Source organism: Aphelocoma coerulescens, chromosome 5 (genome assembly GCF_041296385.1).
Source record: "Aphelocoma coerulescens isolate FSJ_1873_10779 chromosome 5, UR_Acoe_1.0, whole genome shotgun sequence".
In the NCBI taxonomy this organism is placed as follows: Eukaryota; Metazoa; Chordata; class Aves; order Passeriformes; family Corvidae; genus Aphelocoma; species Aphelocoma coerulescens.
In genome coordinates this window covers 23,288,085-23,312,463 of record NC_091019.1, presented here as the reverse complement: position 1 = coordinate 23,312,463, position 24,379 = coordinate 23,288,085, and the positions used below count along the sequence as shown (strand labels likewise).

General features: G+C 42.1%; 1 long non-coding RNA gene across 1 annotated transcript in view; it reads right to left on the bottom strand.

The window, feature by feature from the left end:
• Positions 1 to 2,634: 2,634 nt before the first annotated feature.
• LOC138110766 (uncharacterized) overlaps positions 2,635 to 24,379 on the bottom strand; it is a 69,749-nt gene continuing 48,004 nt past the window's right edge. The window contains exon 3 of the long non-coding RNA XR_011151045.1: positions 2,635 to 3,299. This is a non-coding gene — a long non-coding RNA (uncharacterized lncRNA). The remainder of the gene's footprint in view (positions 3,300 to 24,379) is intronic.

The following is a 24,379-nucleotide window of genomic DNA, read 5'->3' as shown; positions in this document are numbered from 1 at the left end:
TTAGGAATGTAAAGGGTTGGTTGTGACAAGGGGTTGCCAGCTCTGGTTGCTTTTCCCTAACCAGAAAAGACTTTTTAAAAAAACACGGCACATACTGCCCAGTGAAACACTGGCGTGTGGAAGACAATGTCCTTACCTTGGTTGTTAGTCGGTGCTGAAGCCTCTCATGCTACATTTTCATTTTTGCTCCCCAGGCCAGCTGCCTGTGCCAAAGCCATTCCGCTGCCGTGATGTGTGGACACACCTGCACACTAGCTGTGACACCTCATAGATTCATGGTACAGGCACTGCCTTGCAGGGAAACTGGCCTCAGGTTCTCTAATGTGATTCCTGTCAGCTGATGATCAAGAATAATTATCCCCAGAATTCAGGTTAGAGCACATGTGAGGAGACAGTAAAATGCCCAGCACTACATCCTCAGTATCCCAAAGTCAAACACAGTAATGGGCTTTCTTCCTCAGGGAATAGCAATGTATCCAGTCATCATCTTTTTAAATTCACCTCCACCTAGTACAACAAGAGTAATTCCTTTTCTGTCTAGTTTCTTTCTTACACGTGTGCTTCCAATTTCATTACTTGTAAAAATCCCAAGACCAACAATAACTTCAGAAAACAGAGATAAAGTAGAAAATGCAGGGAAATCTTTGGAGACCGCGCTGTATTTTTTTCTTTACAAGACAAATGATGTATTACATGATGTCTCTCATTCCTCTCTAACCTTTTTAATAAGAAAAGACAAAAACAAGCTCTGCTGCACACAGCCAACATCTGATTGGGTCAAAACTTTTAACCCTCAGCATATGTGGTTGTACTAAAGTGGCAATGAAAAGTACTTTCCTGGGACCTCTACCACCAGAAGGATATTTTGGAGGTGATTTATATAAAGGTCCTGTTGGTTTTTCAAAGTAATCTAGTGCCAGCTGGAAATGTAGGAGTAATCACCCCTGAGGCTGAACCGCTATTTCAATCTGCAGAGCAGGAGAAGTGCAGGACAAGAAAAACAACTTTCTCTTTTGCCACTCCCAACAGCTTCAGTTTTGTTCTAGCAGCTACATCCTGCAGGTATGAGAAGGAATCTTAATCTTTTGCATCTCTGGAGTTACTGGATTTCCTCCATCATCTGCGCCCTTCAAGGGTAGGGCTGAACGATTCAGTAATTCACCTTACCTGTTGCCCTTTTCATTTAGCATCTGGCAGAGAGACTGAATTTGATAAACAGACACAAACATGTTTCCTTGAATTCTTGAACTCCAGTTCTGTCTCTTCTCTTTTAGCAGAAAAAGCAAGGAGAAAAGGAATAAACCTTGTCCCATATACATGGACAGTTCTCTCCACCCACCAATACAAAGGGCACTACATGGAAAGAGAATCTTCCAGAAAACTGCTTTCCATTTACTGCATCAGGCTCACAATGAGGAACCAGCTACCAGAGCTGCTCTGAACACTAGAAACCCCTCATTTTGCTGGGTAGATGTACTGCTGACATGCCCAGTACCCTTGGTATGCTCACAAAAGCCCTGTGTTTTTGTACTCTGCTCTCGTGTCCAGTCACTGCATTTCTACGTGGTTCTGATGAACGCTTCAGTTTGCTTCTCATTTTAAAAGGGGACAAGGAAAATCAAAACACAGCACACATTTGAACAAGAAAAATATCTGCAGATGCAAAGTAGGGGTGAATTTTCAAGGACAATCAGTTGATGATTCAATACAGAAATGTCCCTCTTTGCAATTCATAATGCTATTGAAGAAGGTGAATTTCATCTTTGTTAATGAAAGTGGCTCAATGTTTATATGTGCATTAACTAACTCACCCATTTTCAAAAGTCACCATTGCACCATAAGAGCAGAGGGAGTACTTCATCTTCCAGAAATTGCTTCTGGGGCAACAAAACTAGGAACCTTAATGGAATGTGGTTGGTCAACTCTTTTCTCTTTTCAATTTATATCTCATCATCTCCTAAAGCCCTATCTTTCATTCTGTGCTGCTGGTGTTAGAGCCCCACTGCAGTTCTCAGAAGTGGTCCTCTGCTATTCAGTGCAGTTGGCTTTTGAATGAAACATGAGGTTTTTTAGCACCTCAGGAGGCTGAGCATGCTTTAGCAGCCCAGCTCCAGCCTCATACACAAGGACTGCCCTTTAATTCCACTTAAATAAATTCAGTGTTGTTGGTTTTGCCCCTGCTCAAAAGGAGCTTAGTGGGAAAGTCAAAACAGATCTCAGCCAAAGGGAAAAAATAATAAAGCAAGCCCATAAATTAAGTCAAGCTAGTGTATCCTAGGAACAAGAAAGAGCTCATGCAGATGAGGCAAACCATGCCATGCATAGAAAGCAAATCCCCACTGCTGGTCCTCCCTCATGCCATTCCAAAGAAAAAAATCTCTATGTGAAGTGTTTGAGAGCATGCTGGAAATAGAGGGGCCCTGAAAAAATAGTTGAGAAATAAATTCCACTATTTGGTGGCATTTGTTCCAAAGGAGACAAAGTGTCTTTTGTGAAACATTCCCACCAGAAGCCTTGCAGAGTTTGAACTGCATCCACAGCCCGCACTAGTATTAGACATAAAGTAAGATCTTATTGTTTGTCTTTCCTTTTACTATTGAAAATACAAACAGATTTTAAAATGTCTGACTAATTAACTAGGACTGAGCTGCATTTTTCTGGGGATATGAATCAACATAATTATAATTTAAGAAGATCTATTATCATTATTATGGCAAAAAGAGTATGACAGAAGGTGAGAGAGGGTAAGGTGCTTAAACACAGTGAGGAGATTATCCCTAGACTCTAACAATGAGTCCCTGCTCGTTCATCGTATGAAGTTATATCAAGTCTGTAGCATTGTCTATGAACTAGAATGTATTAGGTAAGGATGAGATTTTTAGGAGGAAGTAAGTGCCTTCCAAAAATCCCTTTTGGCTCTGAATGGTTTAAAAACCTAGCTAATGTAACATCTTTCATAACTCGCAGCTAATAACCTTCATGTTTATTTTCTTTGCTGTGAAACTCTGAGAAGTCAATCTAGACCGATTACACTGCCTTAGGCTTTGTGGGAGATGCTGTGGGATTGGAGGGTAAAAGCCAAGTCCAGGCTGATTTGCAGATATTGCCAGGACAGGAGGGGTTTCAGCAGTGGTCCCTGGAAAAAAGGCAGATCAGTGGAAGTTGTGTGATCCTTTTCCTTTTTTCTCTCAGGAATGTGAAGTGCAAGATGCCCATAAAGTCTTCCTTGCAGCCTAAATCCCTGTCTCAGCAGGATCCATTAGTGGAGGATGCATCATCATCATTGTCTTGTCTTCCTCCTGGGAAAGAGAAATGGAAGGGAAAGGATGAGCTCTGTAAGCAAAACAAAGTAGAGAATGGGAAAGAGCTGAGAGACCAATTAAGCCCTGCACACATGTAGGCTCCCTGCATGGCAGCTGACCTACAAAGGATATTCAGAGTCGACAAAGGACTGCACATTGAACTGACAGAATAACCGGATGCAAAAGAAATGTAGCATCAACCTGTGTTCAGGGGGGTAGATCACCCTCACATTAACTCTATTATAAAGAGATGATCAATGCCACATAAATCAAAGCAGATATATTGGCATAAACACTCAGATTCAGCTCCATTGTCTTGTGTGTGCTCAGTAATAAAGTTTGCAACACTTTAAATGCAAAATGAGAAAGCAGTTTCCAGAAAATTTATTTTATTGCATTTGCAGTTATGCAGCTGGGTGAAGCTGGAAGGAAACTTCCCATGAAAATCCTAGTTCATCCACCACCCCATGGAAGGCAGAGTTTATGTAGACCATTGCCACCTTGCAAATACTGGGGAATGAGTCTGTTTTGCTCTTTCTCTTCCCACAAACATTCCTGACTTTTCCTGCTGGGAAGAAGGCAGTGAGTGACAGCTGGGAGGGGGTAAAAGAGGCACATGCACGCTTGAAAACTCACAAATCTGTGTTGGGCTGGTTTGCAAGTGAGCACTGAGGCATGTCCCTAGACAGACACATCATGGTGATTGAAAGGAAAGGAGATCTTTTAAGCATAATAATCTTCTATAGTCTATTATTTGAGATGTAGTCTGAGTTCACATTAATGATTTTTCAACCTATTACACTGTCAGTAGCATACTTTCCGATCTTCCCCTTGTTAAGAAACACTTCCACTCCTGCTTCCTCCTCTCAAGCCGGGGTATTGGAAGGATGCACCCTCTGAGACTGTTTACTTCCATGGAGATCTTTAATAAAAATGCAGTGACTGGAAACTGTGAAGATAGAGCAGTCTGAAGAACAGGAAATTTAAAGAGACAGGTATGCAAAACTCCTCGAGATGCTGCCAAGGCAACAATTTCAGGAGGAAAACAATGCTGAGTAACATAATTTTCCCCAGTAGCTGCAAGTCATTCAGCAGCCTTGAATTAAGCTCACACCTCTGCTGTCTGCACAGTTTCACGGGAGAGGAATGAAATCCTTTATCATGAGGACCTAAAAACCTCCAAAGAGGGTAAATATTAGAAAGTCACAATTAAAGTCAGGGAGCTGGCAGCTGCCCTGCAATGATTAATGGGCTCACACATCTCCTTATGCCCTAGCTCAGCCGTGCTGAGCTAATGCTTGAGAATTTCATAATCTCAGCAGCCCCTTTGCTTTCAAAGACATAGCTTGGCTGTCCAATGATTTCTCCAAGAGACAGTTAAAATGAGTTTGGTTTCCTCTTTCACTCCCCTCTTTCTTGAAAACATCGGTAAAGCTGGGGCATTGCACAGGGACTGCCGAACCACCGTGTACAGTACACTGAAATAAAGAGCAACTGGACCTTCACTCTGAGGGGGAGATCAGACAAAGAAATCTGTTATCATAAACAAGCAGGACTAGCAGCACAAATGGATGATGGGCTGATAATAAAGAATACTGCATTACTGCTAGGAAAAATTCAGCAGCAAAAAAATACTAGGAGAAAAGTAGGCACCCACAGATGCTGTGCATCAATAGAAGTCTCCCAGAGTGCACATCCTGGCTTCAGCAGCCGTGTGAACCCATGGACCAGCCTGGCTCCTGTTTGGCTGCAAACACACATGCACAGCTACATGCATCTAATGCCTAACTATGACATGCAGGGGAGAGAAAATGGAAACTAACTGAAAAAAGGTGCCTGTATGGACAGAGTCCCCGAGAACAACTGAGGACAGGGCTGGCCCATACCTTTTGTGCTACGAGTTTAGTTGCAATTCGTAACCTTGAAATCAATTTCTAATTTGTAATGACTAATTCATTTGCTTCTTTAGATGCCTGACTTTGGAGTCATTGAAACATGCTGCTGTTGCAGCCCTGGAAGGCGATGCCTCATTAAGCCTTATAACAGGCACCATCTCCCACCCTGCCAGAAAGTCCTGCTGGTGAGAGCTGGGCCAAATGTCCAGGACCTATCAGTTCTTAGTCTTTCCTGGAGCAGCTACCAAGAGCTAATGAACATCACCCAGAGTGCTGGTACGATGGCTATGTGCCTAATAAACCACCAGGGACTTTGATGGTAAAAATCAAAAGTCCTCTGTCTTTTAGCCCCTTCCAGCCATGCAAGCTGTGGGTAAAACAAGCCAGGTCTCTGTGTGATGATGAAATCCTTCAAAGCAGTTTCCCTTAGCACACTGGTCTTGTCAAGAAAGTATTTTCAAACCTGTATCTAAAAAACATAAGGTGAGATACCGAGGCATCCAGCTATCCTGCCCTTCAAGTTTCCATAGCCTGTCCTATCCACTCTGTCCTCAAGGTGTCTGGGGACACAAGGCATGGAAGCCAGACAGCTCCATCTTTACAGTCTAGCTGGGCTTTTTTGGCAGATTCTTGAGCTCATTAGCAAAGTCCCACCACAGCACTAGAGAGAGGCCAAGCACCCTCATTTCCACTTTGCAGCAAAAGGGACCAAAGTGGCAGGAGATCAACTGACCTCCTAGGGTCAAGAACCGTATCAGTGGCACAGCTCAGGCTCTGCTGTCCCAGCAAGCAGCTCACTCCTTTTCAGCAAGCTTCACAGCTCAGTGAAGGTCAAGACTCCAGAGGTGTATTAGTCCACTGTGGGTGATCATGTGGGGCTACACCCCACTACATTCTGGGTAAGGGACAGTCACACAGTGCACAGAAAATACTGATTGCACACCTGTGTGTACATTCTCCCCACTATACTCAAAACCAGTCATATCTATTAACTCTGTGCACAGAAAGGTTTTCATTGCTTTTCCACTTGTGTTATAGTCACTACTGCTGTAGAAAGTAGATTCAACTTGAAACAAATTAATGTTTAGAACACAGAGCCTCTTCCAGAAGCCTCCTGCATTTAAATTACTGTCTGGATATATGTCTTATAACAAGGCTACTGTTTCAGTTGCCTTTCTCTCTCCTTTAATATGGAGATTTTTATTGCCAGCCATATCTTTTAAAGGTGGCATCAATGCTGCCCAGGTGCTTTGCACATACAATCACTGCTGGCATGACTGCAGCAATAACAAGTGCTGAGGCAGCACGTGAGGCTAAAGGGGGAGTAAGGGCAGTCATGAGGGAAAATTTCAGGCCTGTCCCGAGCAGTTGTGGTAAATGGCAGCAGAGCAACTCATTGCTCCACCAGGGAATCTCAGCAAGTCGTCTCCACTTTCCAGGACATCACGAAATTTCCCTGGCAAATTTATCTTCTTCAGTGTCTGTTTTGCAGTCCACCCATCATCTGAGAGGCAAGGGGAAGTCCGGAGCAGGAAAACAAACACAAACACTCAACCCACCTTTTATGAGTTGTACAAGGGGGTAAGGGCAGAGGGTGCAGTGACAGTGCTCTGGGCAGCTTCCTCAGTGGACAGGGATAGAAAGGAAAGGGAGAAAGGGAATAGGGCAGTGCTGAGGGAGGGAAGGCAGCTGGGGAGACAGAAGGCCAGCCTGGTCATTTGGGAATGAAGCCTTTGTCTTATGAGCTTTGGAAGAGCATCTCGGGCCATCACCTCTAAGGCAGCTGGAGTGGAAATTCCCCCATTCCTTCAGTGGCAGGCCTTATTTCCATCAGCTTGTGTGCAGTCTCAACTGACATGCAACTCCAAAGCAGAACCAAAATCTCTCATGCCAGCCGCACACTTCCAAAGCTCATATGATAGTTTAACGTTGGAGACTATGCCTAATAAATCTATCCAACTGCTTTGTGCTAAATCTCATCCAGGACTAATCACTTCTGTCAGACAAGCTGACCTTTCTCACTGGTTCAGCTATATACTTATGTAGCAGTACTGAACACACTTGATCTCTGAGCTCTGGCTTTGTTCAAACACCATTATTTTGGTACAGTATGACTACAGACAAAAAAACCCAAACAAACCAGCAAAAAGAAGAGGTGAAATATTCAAAGAAGAGAATATAATATATTGCTTATCTTCCAGAGAAAGCAAGCAGTACTTATGGCCCTGTAGGAAAGAGAGAAGTCTGAGGTTCAGTAATTCCCTTTTTCTACTAAATAATCTGACATTTTCAGTATGACCCTGTTGGAGGCAGCAAAAACACAGATGTCTGAAAGCAGATGAGGAGTGGTTCAAGTAGGTGCGTTCACACTTCAAAGCTCTCAAAGCTGTCCTACACCTTGCACGCAAATGGGAAAATGGCTGGAATGGTATGTGTGCTACTTGTTGGTTTGTTGCTGGGAGAGGTGTCTTCAAGGGCAAGTCAATAATGAAATCACTCTCTTAATGCCCCCCTGAATCATCACTATTATCTGCCTTCTCATTTTCCAGGGCTTTCACACTTGCTTGGGAAAATTCAGATTCTGTCATCTTCCCTGATCACAGTATCACGCATGATTTACCAAGGAAGCCGGCTGAATTTCCTCTGAATTCCTCCTTACTTTAGTGTCCAATGAGTTTCAGGGAAAAAAACAAATGAAAGTACACAAATAGCAATTCTTCTTCCCATTCTGTAGATGAAATGCAATCTTGGTTTCATGCATAACTCACACACCTCTGTGTAAATACATATAATGCACACATGAGCATGCCCCCTGGAAATTAATGATCACTTTACATAAAAGTCCAGAAATGCTATTTGTTCACCCAGGAGACAGCTGCAAGTATTTGTAAATAGAATAACTTGTTCAACAGTTGTGCTGAAGGGCCCTTATGAATCCAGATCTGGGCCCTGCTGTATTAAAGCATCATACACAACAGTTCTTCACTCAGAGACCTGACTCCTAGCAAACAGCCCAGAGAAGAAGCCTGAAAGGGCAATAAAAGGGCCACTTCAATTTCACAGCATCTGTAGACAAAGGCAGAGTTGCCTTTGGATAAAATTTCTAATTTCAGCTGTCTGTATTTCACTCTCTAAGACTTTGATGCCAGTGGAACAGGGATGGCTGAGAGCAATGTATGGTCCTTGGCTGCTGCAGCTTATTTTTGGTTTGTGCAGTTTCCTTTCTATCTGTGTTGAAACAAAGGGCTGTGAACTAGAAATGTACTCCATTTAGAAGTTGTTTTAGCAATGAAGCTTTGGCAGGAGAAGGGCTAAGGCAGCAGCATTTCAGTCTCCGCAGCTAAAACAGACTGCAATCGTTAACTGGGGTCTAGAGATGAGACTCTGTGTCCAAAGCCCCAGTCCTGAACATCCCTCCTTAGCTTTTTCTCTTGTTGTTGGCTATTCAGCAGTGCAAATGATCATAGGCAACCTGACTTCCAGAGCCACTTTTCATTTAGAAAGAAAACCTCAAGTGGTGGACTGTCCTAAACCAGGTTTTGTTAACGTTCACTTACCTTCAGAGGTAAGGGCCTGCCCAGCAGAAATGGTAAGTGCCTACCAAACACACCTGCATTAGCCTAAACTAGCAACTTATTTCATTGCATTTTCCCTATTTTAATTCAGACAGAAACTACAAAAATATTTGCTTTAACAAAAAAAAACAAAAAACAAAAAACAAAAAACCCAACTTCATACAAAACACTGTAGCAAAAGAGTAAGACAAAATAGGACAAACATGTTAAAGTCACTTGGAGTAGCAGTTACAGCATGGTAGCCTCTTATTAAGGAAAGAAGAGTAAGTGACACGCTGCACACATACCTATTCTTTACATCAGTGTGTGTGCTCATATAAGACCTTGAATTGTCTGATGAATGTCTTTGGTTTATAAATGTATCTAATTGCTTTTCTTCCCTGCTCTTCCACTCCAGGCCTCTAAAAACTATAGGAGCAAAGACAATTGCCTCTCCATGGCTTTATTTCATTCTTGAGACTATAGATTAGAAGCAGGATGCCAAGGAGACCTTGGGATGATTTTAATTGCCTGCAGTTCCTTTTGGAAAAGAGAAGAATAGATATACAAGGTCCTTGATGAAAGACAGATGGATGACAAAAGCCTACTTCATTGTAAGCTGCTGCAGCAGAAACAGGCATGTGCCAGCACTCATTTGAGCACACACACAATCCTACCATCTCCTCATAAAGACAGACAATCTTAAAGGCTCCCCACAGCTGGACAGCAAGTTTATGGGATGAGACTATGATATGCATGTAGATATAATGAAATGAATTAAAATTGGAAAATGAGAAAAGAGGGGGGGACAAAAGGCAAAGTTCCCAAATGATTCATTTCACAGGCTCAGCAACCATGCTTGCACTCCTGCAATAATGCACTTCCAGCTTGGCCAGGAGGAATTTTTCATGTGTCACAAGGCATCTACACTTTGCCTTGTGCTGTGTCTGCTAGAACATCTTTCTTATTATTATTTACATTTGCACCTCACTGATAACCAGAAGGATGTCACAGACTCCTTTCATATAAATCATAGGAAGAAGTCAGAGCTAACAGGCTGTCTTCCAGAAGGAACCATGGCCTCTCATTTTAATCTGACATCGTCTTATGCAACCAACCTCTTGTTCCTTGTCCTAAAGTTTACAAAGATTTGTAAAGCCCCATTCCCCTGGAGTCTAGTTAACCCCTTACATTGTTTGCATTAGATTGGTTGCTTATTTGCATCTGCCTTTGTGGGTCTATTCTGTTTTTAGTGTGCTGCTGAGGAGGAGGAGCTGCCCACTGAAGAAGGACAAAGAGGAAGCCAAAGTTGTTGAGACCTCTGTTCAACAGGTTGGCGCACATGCCATTCAAGAGCTGTAACTATTCTCTACCAAAATTGTCACTGCTGCTAACACACAAAACATTTCCTTTGAGGGAAGTTTTAGGCAAAAAAACAAAGTATAGAGATCAATATCTTTCTGACACCATGACTTCTGAAATTCAGTTACACCCTTGACTGAGGGGCTGGTGGTTCAGTAGATACTTGCTCAAGTATGTTCAGTGGTGCTTGTCTAAACCAAAGGTACTGCTTCTCCTTTGGATGCTGCTTCACCAAGCACATGAGGTCAATTGACTGACTCTTCTTTAGGATTGCCAAGGAAAAGAAATTACTCATTGTTTGATTTATAATTAAAAACATTTTATAAATTCATGAAAGAGCAAATGGTTTCACTGTTCTAAGAGTAAGTAGTTATATAGTGTCATGTTTAAGTTTTTAAAGAGAGGAGGACACCAACAAAGATATTTGACAGCTCCAAAAAAAGGAACAGGGAAAGTAAGTTATATAGGGACACTAATGGTTTTACAGGAGACATTTCAGCTTCACAAAGTCTTTGCAATTCTGTAATGAGATTTCTGGTCTGCTCCCAGTGGAATCAGCATTGAGAACATACCCAAGTGGTGCTTCATCACAGCAATCAGCTGAAATAGGAGGCACATGGCAACAGACTGAGAGACAATATAATTTTTCTCAGAAAAAAGACAAAAATTCTACTAAGAAATTTTATTCAAACTACTTACAGGAAAAAAGAAACAAAACCATAGATATCCACAGGAAGCAATTAGTATCCGTTTTGGCTGCTTTTGATGCAACTTGAACATAACAGCCAGTGTACTGAATCTACACTTTCCAAAACGGGACTGGGACAGGAAAGCTGTGCCCTATAATTTGATTAATACACAGTCAGAAAGCAGCAAGCTGGATGTTTGATTTTATTAACCCTTTAAGTCAGCTCAAACTTCTGTAGTATCAGTGCACTCCTAGCACTGCTGGACCATTCAGAGTCATGGAGAGCAATTTTTATGGTCCAGGACTTAAGAATCCAGACCGTGGTCCACAGCAAAAGGCCATGAATGTGTCACTGCCTAAGAGCTGTCAACAGGGACACTGAAAGAAGTGGACCCTACCCCAGCATGTAAAGTGGCCAGCACAGCTTTGCACTCTACTGTGCACTGTGACCCAGACTATGGAAACCAGCTCCAACCTCAGTGAACAAAGCATGGATCATTAATAGTAGTTCATAATATGAAGCAGACAGTGTCTCCTAAGCATTGCAAACCACTAAACTGAGGCTGGACCAGGAGAAATTGAGAGGAAGTGATTCATTTTCCCTGGGAACACAGGCTTATGAAAAACCTCTAGACATCACAGGACTGGGAATGCTGACTTCCCAACAGCGCTACAGAGCACCATTTTATGATGAAGTATCCAAATAGTGACAGTAGGGATGAAATGTCTGCTCTGCACACAGAAAGAAGCCTCAGGTGGGTTTGCTAAGGAGCTGATAAAAGTTTTTGGAAGACATCTTACAGGGAAAGCAGACTGGATTTGTACTGCTGGTGTTCACTGTTCAAGGGGACCAGAGGGAACTAAAGTAACCAAAATCCCACATTTCTGTTTCTAATACTGATTTTTTTCATTATTTTTCATTGTTTCTGTAAGTTAAATAGATGATCCGGGTAAAGCTTTGCAGACAATATGGGTACTAGGGCCTTTTGGATTAAGATTGGCTACCATCTTTTCAAAGTGTTTACAAAATATGGCTGAACAGCAGACCTCTCACCCCTTTCTTATTTGTGTTCTGTGAACTACTACATGCATTGTAATGTAAACCATACCATACATCTATACTTGATTTTTTCTGTATTGTCACCGCGTCTCACAAGAAATGTGATTTCAGAGCCAGTGAAAGCCATAATTCCTCCCATGCAACTGGTGCAGGAGTGTTTTTAGTCATTTGCATTGGAGCTGCAACAGGACAAGAACCACTGCCACATTTAACAGTGTGAAACATCTTTTGTGCCACTCACAACAGCAGAATGATCTTGTAAGGACCAGCTTCCTTTAAAGCAGGCCAACTTCCAGCACAAGCATGAAATCCTCTAGTTCGCATCACAGATGCATGTAAACATCCCAAAGTAAAGAGGAGTGACCAGGACGGTCCACACGGCCCCCAGCTGTACCACTGCCCCACCCATTCCCACAGTGGCTGTTTCTGCTCACAGCACCATGGGGCATTCCACCAGGCTCTCCATGTCAGGCTGGTTCCAATTCATTCTTGCTGCCTGACAGACGTGACCTGCGAGGAGCAGCTGACAAGCAGTCAGTTCATTGCCTCATGAAAGATGCACACATTCGCTGCCATTCAAGCTCCATTTTTCATAAGAACAAGAATGTGCTGTTCCAAATGTTGTACTCAGCATCTTGGAATGATGCCTTTGATTAGGGGCACTGGGGCCAGCAGAAAAATGAATTATTACACAAGACACTGTCTTTGTCCATTTCTAAAGTTCAAGAGAAAGATGCAGGCACTTAACTGACTGACTGCTTGATACTGTTGTTTCTGTAATATCCAGGACCCTGCTAGATTTCTAGAAGAGACATGACCAAACTGTTCTTCTGAATCAAATTTCAGCCTACTTGATTCATCAAAATGGTTCAATGACAGTGTATGAGATGATGCTGTGCCTGCACTGGGTTTGAAGTCATGGTTTATGGTAAACAAAGACACATTAAAGCAAGGCTGTACTTAAAAATGGCAAAAGAAGCATGACTTGAGAACATTATTTCTTTGAGCTGTTGATTTTTATCTCAAAATTGTTTTTATTAGAAAGTCCTTTGCCTAGAAATGCGATTGTTTGCTAAATCATAAATATTTGGGTTTCTTCCAGCAACAATCCCCTGACTTCCTCAGATCAGAAAATTATTTAGGCTGCACTTGGCTCATGTTCAGGTGCCTCTTTTTAAAAAACTGAACACCTACAAATTATAGGAATTATAAATATATTCCTTAGCAAATGAGGAGCTGAGAAATTTCATGATGCAATCTGATAACTAGACAGATGGGTAATAACAGAAAGAGGGAAAAGGAAGATTAAAAAAAATCCACATAATTAAGACAGTGAGATGAGCCCCTAGAGCACACCCAGCACTCACCAAAACCACATCATGCACTGATGCACTGGCTCATCACATGTCCATTTCCCTAGAGAGAGCTGAGTAGTCATTGATGATGTATTCATCTACTTTCACAAGGTCTCAAACGATGCTCTCATTAGAAAGACCACTGTAAACCTGTCTTTTAATTGCTGCCACATAGTTTCCTATCTGCTAGTACGCTCCTCTCACCTGCTTCACCAAACATCTCAGCCAAATCGCTTCCTCTCCCCTCAAGCTCTCAAAGTGCTGCACCAAATGTGGTCAAACCATACTCTTTAGCCCAAGTGTGGAGTGTTTCCTACTATGTATATGTAAAACTGAGATCTGCAGGGACACAGGGCAACTCCATTCACTCTTCACTCATCCTGGGATAAAATGAAGAACCCAGGACACAAAGATTTTCTCTGAATCATCCTGTTTCCATCTATCACAGGTAAATACATTCTGTCCAGACTAGGCTCCATCTTGAACTCATCTATTTTCACCTTTTTGTTAGGAACAAAATTGTGCTGTTCCAAATTCTCTAAGTGGAAGTCTACTTTGGAGCCTCACTTTCCTATAGTTAAAAACTTTCTTCTAATTGCTAGCCTGAATGTATTCCTCAATAATCTATGCTCTGCTGTTCTTGTGCCAAGACTGACTGCTATCTTAAATTATTCTTTCCAACACACAGGGCAAACCCCTGTTGCCTCTTCACCATCATTTTACTATGTGACACAAATCTTCTTCTCCTTTTTTATTACCTTTTCCTTAAAGCAAACCATCAGTGAACACATTTTTAAGTTCATCCTTTTTGAATATGAGTGACCAGAACTGCACTCTTGATTCCAAAAACACAACAGCTGCAATTCCCCTCTCTATCAACTGTACAGAGAGAATTGCATTTGCCCTTTCCCCAGCTGCATCAAATTGGCATCTTATGCTGCAAAATACAGTACAGGTTTTCAAAAAACATATTGCACAAATTAACCTAACCCCTTTTTGCAATAAAATAATTGAATTTCCTGACAAAACAAATGCTGCTAGTCTTATCTGGACCAAGCCACAAGCACTAGTGCCTCACTCCTCTCTAAGTTATGAGCCCATTTTCCAGCAAAGCAGATTATGTTTAATCCTTAGGTGAATAACCTTGTACTTGGTACCATGCCATTTTACAACATTTCTACTGCATAATCTTCAAGGTCATCCAATTCTTCTTGCACAGTATCTTGATCTTCCTTTTATCGATGTGTCTCACAACTTCATGTCAGTAACAGAAAGCTATTTCATTAACTATCTCTACTTTCTGAGCCAAAGTCACTAATAAAAACATTAAGCAAGATTGGTCCCCAAACCATTCCCTGAAAGAGTCTCAATAACCTCCCTCCAACCTTCCTGTCACTTCCTGGCATCTCCTTGTTACCCATCTGCTTCTGCTACTTTCTAATCCCCATCTTCTCCAGTTTGTTCAACTCCCTGTGAATTGTGGCTTCAAATAATTTCTGTTTATTGCATTTCTTTGCCAAGATGATCAGTTATTTCATTACTTAAAGGTATCATATAAATTTGGCACAATCTCTGAAAACCCTATGTTATATTTATTTGGTCATTTGCCGAGGATAACAGCTCTGGCACAGGCACGTCCTGCCGTGGAGCAGGAAATTGCAGCAAACCAGGCAAGTTCCTAGAGCCAGGGCAGCCACAGAGAGCACCAACACCGGCTGGGAGCTGGCAGCTCCCTGGGGAGTGGCTGCAGAGGTGTAGGTGGGATTGGGAGTGACAGTGGATGCCTCCAGTGCCACATTAAGTAATCCTGGGGACTGCTGGTGAACAGGGTGTGGCACAGCAGTGCGCAGGATGGGTGCCTCTCCACAGGAGGCTATTCCACTGGTCCAGCGGGAGAATCAAAGTGCACACCACTCAGCAACTGGTCAGTCCTTGTGGGTCCCTTCCAAATCAGGATAATCTTTGGGGTTTCTCCTACTTTGCATCCATTTTTGGTCATTCTCTGCTTCCCAAATTGCTCTATATTCCTGAATAGCAACTGAGGTTAGATTAGTATGTCTGCCTGTCCCTGAGATTTCCTGTTGTTTAGTCAAATGGTGTAAATTCAGATTTCACATGTTCCTTTTAAAAATCCACAGGATTCTTACTTTGACACCAGGACTTCATGCACAAATTGTAGCAGGATTCTGGGAAAGATATAACCAACCCCTCCGGCATGTCCACTGAAGTCCCAAAGTTTTGCACCACCTAGAATGAGGTAGTTGTTTCTCCTTTCTACTTCAGAGCTACTGTCACCTTCCTTTTGTCCAGTATTGAACAAGGGTGGGAAAGTATTGGCTTGATCAGGTCCAACAAAATCATCTTTCCTGAACAGAAAGGCAATGCAGTTTCTTAGTTTTGGAGCTTCACTGATGTTGCATTTAATTGTAACCCACCCGTATTACACAGTGCATCTCCCTCCATCCCCCCACTCTTCCCTCGCTTTGTAATTATTTGATTGCAAGATCTTTTTTCTATTTGCTTTATTTGCCTTTACTTTGAGTGCAGCTCAAGCTAGTTTTTGACAGTTCTTTCTCTCTAGGGAGTCACGTGAAATTTTCCTCTTAGTTTTAAACTTTTGTGCTTATTTAAGCTACTTCATTAATTTAGACCTACGGCCTAAAAATTCTATTTCTGATTTTTAGAATTTTTAATGTAAAAAGTGGGAATCACCCTTGGGATAAGAGTAATGTTAAGGCTGAGATTGTCCAACAATCATGTTCACTGTAGTTTAAACATCCAGCCTGAATAAAAATTTTCTGACTTAGATGACCTGAAGACTGAGAGGAACAGACGAAACTCCCAGAACAAATCTCATTCATGTTACTTCACTCCTCATTAGACACCACAGTCTGACACTGTTTCAGTCTTTGAGGTTGAACAGTTGATTGTCTCCATAATTAATTCTTCCACTTCCTCTCAGTGACGAAGGGGGAGCTCCATGATTATCTGGTAAGTTAAGTAGTACATTCACTCACATTAAAAACAGGAATATCTCCCAGGGATCCCAGCTATTGAACAACAATAATAAAAGATGACAAGGACCAGGAACACTATTTTCTACTAAATACACATTGGAAAAGATAGGAAGACTAGAAGACAAAAGGTTGCAGTTATTGCTTGCTCACTAGCTCTGCTTAAATGTTTGAGAACTCATACTCATTACCATGACTCATTAGCAATTTCCTTTCCAGATACACTGGACAAAATGGACAAAGAGGTATTTATGTCAAAGGGAATTCGTGTCCTCAGAGGGTTTCTGAGGCTGCATTGCGCTGGGGTGATGAGGCTTCCATTTAGCCAGGGAGCCCGGGACAGGCTCTATGACTGCTATAAGGGGCTCCCATGCAAACCTGAGCTCTAGCAGCTCTCCATCACTTCCAGTGGGCAGCAGCTCCAAGGGCAGAGTTAAACTGTCTTGTACAGTTGTACAGTCTGGTGTCCCAGACTCTCAGCCTGCTCATCTTCAGGCTCCTCTGGGAACAGTGAATTTAGTGAGGATTATTTTGCAACAGCAAATGTCTCTTCCAACAGCTCACTTTATAGAGTAAGAAGGGCAGAAAATCTGAGCAGTACTTTTTTCCATTATTAAGCACTCAAAAAGAGTATTTAAGAAATGAGAAAAATGGGTAGCATTTATATCTAAATGAAGGATAGAATTGCCCCTCTCATACGCCCTCAGAAGAGTAGGGAAACTGTGCCACAGAGACATCTGGATGTTTTTCAGGACTTGAGTGCTTTCCATCTGGGACCATAAATAAAAAAGTAGCACTGCAATAATTTTCCATTTCTAGACCAGACAATAAAATTACCTACCCCCAGAGCCATTAGATGCCAGAAAAAGGTACAGATTGACTTTTAAAAATCATTGATCAAAATTGAGCTGCATGTACACGCAACAGTAGCTAGGACAGAATTGGTAGCGTGCCTGCAGATCAGCCAAACAGAGCAACACAAATGGCACATCCAACATGAAGTACTGGCACGTGTGCAGGCACAAAGCTGAGATGCAGCACGTTAACCCAGGCCTCATCCTGCTGCCCATGTGTCTACTGGAGCCCTGCCCAAGTGTCCCAGGAGACAGCTGGTCAGCATACCTGCTTGCAGGAACCAGCTATGCTTCTCAGAAGACATGTACACTCCAACATAGCTGGAAAAAGCAGCTGACAGAAAAACTCTGGCAAGAGTTTACTGTTATACTGGCCAAATCCAAACATTTGTCCAAAAACCCAAACAAAGCAAACCAGAATTCCCACTGCGGTCAAGTGGACTCTTGTATAAACATGGCTAACCAAGGTCTTTCAAACAGTGACTATTTTCCTCTTAGACCTCTGAGTCATTTCTAGAAGCACTTCTATAATTAACACTAATGAATTAGAATTTATACTACTACTAAGACTGATGTTTCAGAAGCTGCCTGGGCAATATGGATGTCCTTACCCTTCTATTTTTAATTGGAACTCAGCATCCAGATGTCTTAAAGCAGATAAACCCTCTTTCTTGATAATATGCTGTAACTCAGTGTCACAATCCTGGCATAGAGGCCAGGGTGGTGGCCTCCCTCTGAAGCAAAATTTTCTCCAGGCCTGCTCCAGGCAGAGAGGACTGGAGTGGGAACTGCCATTCCCAAGAAGCTGGAGCACAACAGCTTTCTTCACCTCTGACAGTGGCATGTGCCCTTGCCTGCCCAACACACACACACTCAAGCTGGAGAAGGTTTAATGAGCCACTCTGCCAGCTAATGCAAAGGTTTTATACCAGATAAAACAAGGGGTAATTGCAGCTTTAAAATGGAAAATGTTCTCTCTTATACAAAAATGCATGATTTCACTAAAGAGGGTAATTTACATTTATTGTTTGAAGAGTGACTACTACATATTTCTTGCAAAATACACATTTCTTAAAAGCTGAGAATCATTTAGAAAGTGTTTAGAAAAACACCTCCCTTGAAACTCTGCAGGGTATTTCAGGTTAATCTCACCATCATCATTTGTTCTTCAGGATAGACTGGCCAGCTCAGGATTCCCACACTCCATCCTCAAACCATCCCCAGTTCCAGTGGTGAAATGTAAAGTCTCCAGGCCTCTTGTAATGCAGTCTTCCTTACTTTGGCTGGGCTCATCTGAACACAGCCAGGGCAGGAATTAAAAATAAACCCTGTGAAGTAACTAGAGCAGGTCTATGATCCAATATAATTTTTCAGTTCTTCTTTTTCATTTCCCATACAATCCACTTGTGATTAAAACTGGACAAAAAACATATTACAGTCTGCCACCAGTGGCTTGGGGACAGAGTGGATTAATTACCATAAATGCTCTTCTACACAGATTTCACAGTCTGGTACCATCAGGTCACTGAGGTAGCTTGCAAGGCTTGAGCACCATTAAGTTTTGCCTCTAGGGCAACGCGTGGCTCCTGGCAGAAGCAGCACTGATGGTAGTGCTGCTGTCACTGCACTTAGGAAATTGTCCTTCACCCACGTAGCACTGGTGTTGTCTTAAGAGAGGATGTAATTTCCCAGCTGTAATCTCCATAAGCATTTCTGAGTGGCACTTTGATGCCATGCCTGTAAGTACTGATGCCAAAGAACAACTTAAATTAAGAGATAATGGGGCAAACATTGGCCTATTTATTGGATTCCTTTTTTTTTCTTGCAGAGTAGCAGAGTAGCACTGCACACAAAAAGAGTTCTGCATCTCAAGTAAATCATCAGCAAAGAGCACCGCAGTCACACTCTCACTCACAGTAATCTCTCGAGGTTCAGTGTGCACTGCTGCTACACAACTGCCTGGAAGGTGAAAAATTCTAAAGTCTCCTTTCACAACAAACTGCTTTCCTCTCTAACTTCACATATGTTTGCACAGTCTGCCGCTGTTCCTAAATTTAATTTGGACTTGATTCTTGGATGCTTCCAAAAAAACCCCCATAAAAACTATTCAAGAAAAAAATCACCAAGGTTTATACAACCTCCATCTGAAGGTGTAACTTACCTGAACTTCAACTGAAGCATGAGATAGGAAGGATGCTAGACCTTCAGTACTGGAAATACTTGGCATTTTTTGGGAATGGTTAAAAAATGATCCAGGACCGAAAGCTATGGCAGCTTGTATGATGAATCTCCACAGCTCTGCCACTTTACACAACAGGAGGGGCATGACCAAACTAAATCTGCTCCCTTCATTTCTACTAAACCAGAGAGAATAATGTCCCAAAATTATAAACCTTGGATTCAGCTATGAAATAAGGTATATGGAAGTCTTGGCACCATATGCTAAGATGCATATATGCTAAGACTACATGACAAAGTGACCACAGGACCTGGGCAGGTTTATTGCCCCCCTCCCAGTCTCTTCTAGCATGGGCACAAAGCAGCAGATACTAACCAATATAAATTTCCACCTAAAAAAAGCATTAAAGTGTAGTTGTACCTGGAAGAGCTTATCCATAAAGGAATATTTCCAAATCAACTAAGAATCTATTTCTGAAGTACAACAGCTATTTTGCTTTCACTCCCCATCTGCACACTCCCCTTTCACATTAAGAATTCCTCCTTGCAGTTCAGCGTCTGAAGCGATTATGCCTGAACCACATGACAGCCTTCTTGGTGTGGAAAAAGAGTGTTGATCGCAGCAGGGGAAGATGGGTGGTTTCAAGCCCATGACTCCCAGCTAGCTGTCTGAACCAATAAACCAGAAAAAGCCTTTCTCCTGCCTCAAAAAGTAAGTAGCAGTGGACCTACTGGGTGCCCCTAGAAATTGCTGTCATGTACATGCATATAAACACAGAGGTCAAATTATCTCTTTCAAGGTGATGCAGAGATTTCATTACTTTGAAAATGATAGAATCCAGTGGAGGTGAATCCTTATTAGATGGAGTGGTCAAGTGAAACACATTGTTTTATTCATGATGAGATCGTGACTGCATTATCAAAAATGTCTATGGGTTTCTACTCAGCATTTTCCCTACTTGTGCTGCTCTTGTTTAAACTGCATCTCCTGTTCTTTTGTTTCCCATCCTTTCCCTCTTTCAGCCTCTGAAAATGAAGCCAGCCAGCTGCATACCTGAGTGCTTGATTTGATGACTCAGTGCTCCGGACACAGACCTGAACCTTACAGTGCTGGCATGAAGTCACAGATATTTTGGGGCCAGTTGGGGCCATTCTGGTATAATAACATGGCACCAGACTTGCTTACCAAGACATGGGGAAAGAACAGAGGCGACTGGAAATCTAGGACAGAAATCTGGGGACTGAGGCTTCAACATTCCAATCTTTCCTGCAGCTTACCTCATCAATGACCCTCAGTTCAATGACTTAATTCCTCAACACCACTGTTTTCTCAGCTGACTTACAAGAGTGTTGGGAAACTTGAGTAACTTATGTGCCCAGTGATACACAAAATAGCTTTGGTGGGTTTCCAGAGCCACCTGAAGTGCTCAGAACTTCAAAAATCTTAGAGAGCATCAGGAAATTATGTGAGTGTATAGTATGTAAAAACTTGCATGTTCTCCTTTGCAGTGTTATGACCCAGTAGAGGTTAAATAGGATTAATTGGGTTAAATATGAGAGCTCTGGAGTAATTTAAATGCCTCCTTTTGGCCCTCTTCATTCTGCACAAGCCTTCTAGTCCCCCCAGTGCTTTTCCCCTCCTGTACCCTCCCCACACACTCTGCAATTCACATTAGCACTTGGAAGTTCAGTGCTGTTTGAACTCCAAACATCTGCCACCAAATTATTTCTCTCTCCCAGTTCACTGAGCACACATTCTGCATCATTGAACTACAGAGTTTATCCACTGACAACAGGCTGATCATGGCAGCGCCAACCTTTCACAGATAAAGTGCACTTATGTGAGGGGAAGCACCCAGAGCACACTGCAAAAAAAGAAAGAGGATGGTTCTTCTGATAAATACAGAGAGTTCCTTCCCTTCCCTTCCCCAGTTCCAAAAGACCCTCAAAGCAGGTATCTGATACAGTAAGTGGTCCATTAAATTGAGCCAGCCACTAAATGACAGTGGAACGCCTTCGGCAAGCACAGATGTGCCTGTTGTGTGTGCAACAAATTGATTAAGGTCTATGCTGTCACAAGGAAGAGTCAATCAATCCAGAAGGGCTGGTTGCTAATTTCTAGCCAGGAGGAAGCTTCCCCGCTGCGCAGCGGATTATGCAAGCCTGAATCTACAGGCACGCTTTTCCTTTGCTCATTGGCAGAGCAATGGCTGTACGGATACCGCTTTTAAGTGTCCCTTTACTGATTTAAATTAGGGGAGAAAATAATCTAAAGTGCTCATGACATCTACATGAATGCAAAATGAATTCATCATGATTGGCATTATTACAATGAGCAGCAAATCCCTTCATAATGGCAGGATAGTTAAGAAGTAATGTGCTACTGGATCCCTTGTCTATAAAAGTGATAATAAGGAAATGGCTATGTCACATATATTTAAGAGGAACTCAGCTACTGGCAAGCTGCTGCTTCAAAGACTCAAAAGAGAAATGCAAATGCTTGTGGTTTTTAGCACCTCAGCCACACAATTAATGTTGCTCTGTACTTAATGGATCTTTTTCTGTCTCTGATTCTGAGCCATGTAGACCACTTTACACTGCTAAAATGTTCCCTACAGGATGCTTGCTACTGCCATATCCAACCTAATTTTCAGACATCTGAAAAGAGAGGGTTTCAGCCATTCCCTTGGAAAATGTTATGCAGTCTCAGAAAGGTTAAGTGCTGGAACAGGCACCTGTAACTCAATCCAAATCTCATTTCTCTCTTCATCTACAATCAGGATTAGAAGACACCTAAGGCATGCAAGTTTTATTTCTACTGTTACATCAAACCATCCAGCAAAGACCAAATTCATCTCACTGAAGGCAAAGCAGTGGTTACTATGAAGCTCACCTAAGTGCAAAAAATGAGAAGAGAATGTACAAGTGTGCATGTACAGACCAGTAAGGCCAGAAATATTTCCTGGGACAAATATTCAGACTGCCCATGCAGATGCCATATTTATGACAGTCAGCAACGGCTGTAACCAAATCACACCACCAGCAGAAGTTGTGTCAGCATTTGGCAATTCTGTTTTTCCATATCCCTGTGATGGAAGATCGAAAGCATCTCAGGTAGTTAGCTATTCATCACAACAACTCAGGGCAAAAATGCCCAACAGGAAGCAGAGCACCTGGGAGTTGTTGAAGTAAATGAGTGCAGCACTACTGAAAAACAGGTGTTGTATTGGTCAGTGCCATCAGTGCTAATTTTGGCTCAGTGCCTTCAGCACATTATGGAAATCAGAAGCTCTGTGGCTCTCCCCACAGAGGACATGAAGTCAGCTCTCCTGTGCACCTCTTTGGGTTTGCTAAACACCTGTGATCCACAGTAAAACGTCTCTTTTTCCTACTCCTTTTATGCTGTCCCTTAACTTCTCCCTGTAATACAAAACTCCTTTTTTAACACAGACAGGCCACAGCAGGGTGGTGGAGTTACATTGTAAGCTTGCCCTATAAACTGAAAAAGATCTAGAAACTCTACTTTTTGTGCTTGAAATGAGAAGAACCATTTGCTGGTGCCGTCTTAAGATGATGCTCCTGAGAATGCTTTCACAACAATAACATTTATGACCTCAGAAATTTTATTAAAAAAATTAAAAGTTCAGAGGCTAGGAACAGATAGGTTTGAGCTCTCATACACAAAAGCAATCTTTGTAATCAAGTGTCATTAAGTTTCTATGAAAACTAGTGATGTTTGTGTTTTAAGCTGCTTTTGGAAATAGATGACAAGGAAGAAATTGTTCCTATGTGCTTTTAAAATATGATTCCTTTTGCAGTCAGTTTCACAAGAACTTGGTAAGCTAGCTTGAAAACACCTCATATTTGTTAGAATGTGCTAATAGAAAAAAGGCTCTCATTCAGAAGCTCTGCTTTTGTGTTTTCACTTTGCTTCAATATAAATGTTTTGTAAAAAATAGTCACATTCCACACAAGCTGTATATCAGGCCCAAAAAGACACTGTTGTATGTTTCTAAAAAGGGAGCTAGAAAGCAACCAAGAAATTCATTTGCAGGCTGTGGACTGGCTGCTATTGCTCAATAATATACAAAATTGCTGCTCTAGTGAATTCATGAGAAGGGTACCCTGCTTTGAGTTTTTTTCTGCTGGCTTCCAAACCCATCATAAAAGAAAATAACAAGTCACACAGTTCTCTCACCACGTTCTGAAATACAGCCAGGAAGCTGCCCTGTTCCATTTCTGAAGACCCAAGTCAGTGAGAAGAACCTGAGCCTGACTTTACACTCCACCTTGGCAGCGGCTAACAGGCATAACCTTTCCAGAAATGGCCCATGTGCCCAGCTAAACCCGAACTGTGGGGCTTCCACACTGAGATATATTTCTCCTGTTGTCTGTGCCCAGCTTTTGGATGCAAAGGGGGAATCGTAATATTCTCGGGTTTTGGTCAGACTATCTTTGCAAGACACAATTTTCCCTCTTTCAGAGGCCAGCTCCACTACTGAGGCAAACGAAGTGCAAGCAAGAGAGGCTCCTTCCTAAGTGCAACAAAAAAAAATGCACAGTGCCAGACTTCACCACAGACAAGCACCAAGAGTAGCGTATCACACTAAAACTGCAAATGTTGCAGAGTCAAACTGCTAAAAAGGAAGTTATTAGAAACTTTTAAAAAGAAAAAAAAGTCGACTTGGAAATCCTGCCAGATATGGAGGTTGGATGTCAATTAGAATAGTCTGAAAAGTTCTGTCTTTCAAACACAAGAATATTCTACAGTGTTACCACCCAACTACAACAGTAGCTGAGTACACATTTTGCACATTTTCCCCCATATCTGTCTCACTGTGACAGTAAAACAAACCAGTGGAAAAAAAAATCTAAACACTAAACATGTATCCTTCCAGTAACAGCCTTCCCTCTGCTTTGTTGCATACAAGCAGGCAGTAAAACCCTGACAGGAGAACATCCAACGATACACGAGACACAGATGACAGAAGTACTGTCTCCAAAGTGATTGACAGGCAAAAAAGTGATACTGTGAAAGCCCCAAAAAGGGTTAAACCCAAAGGAGACCAGGGTAATGTGGCTGCTGGTGTTACTCATAGAGGACCCTGAGAGCAGAA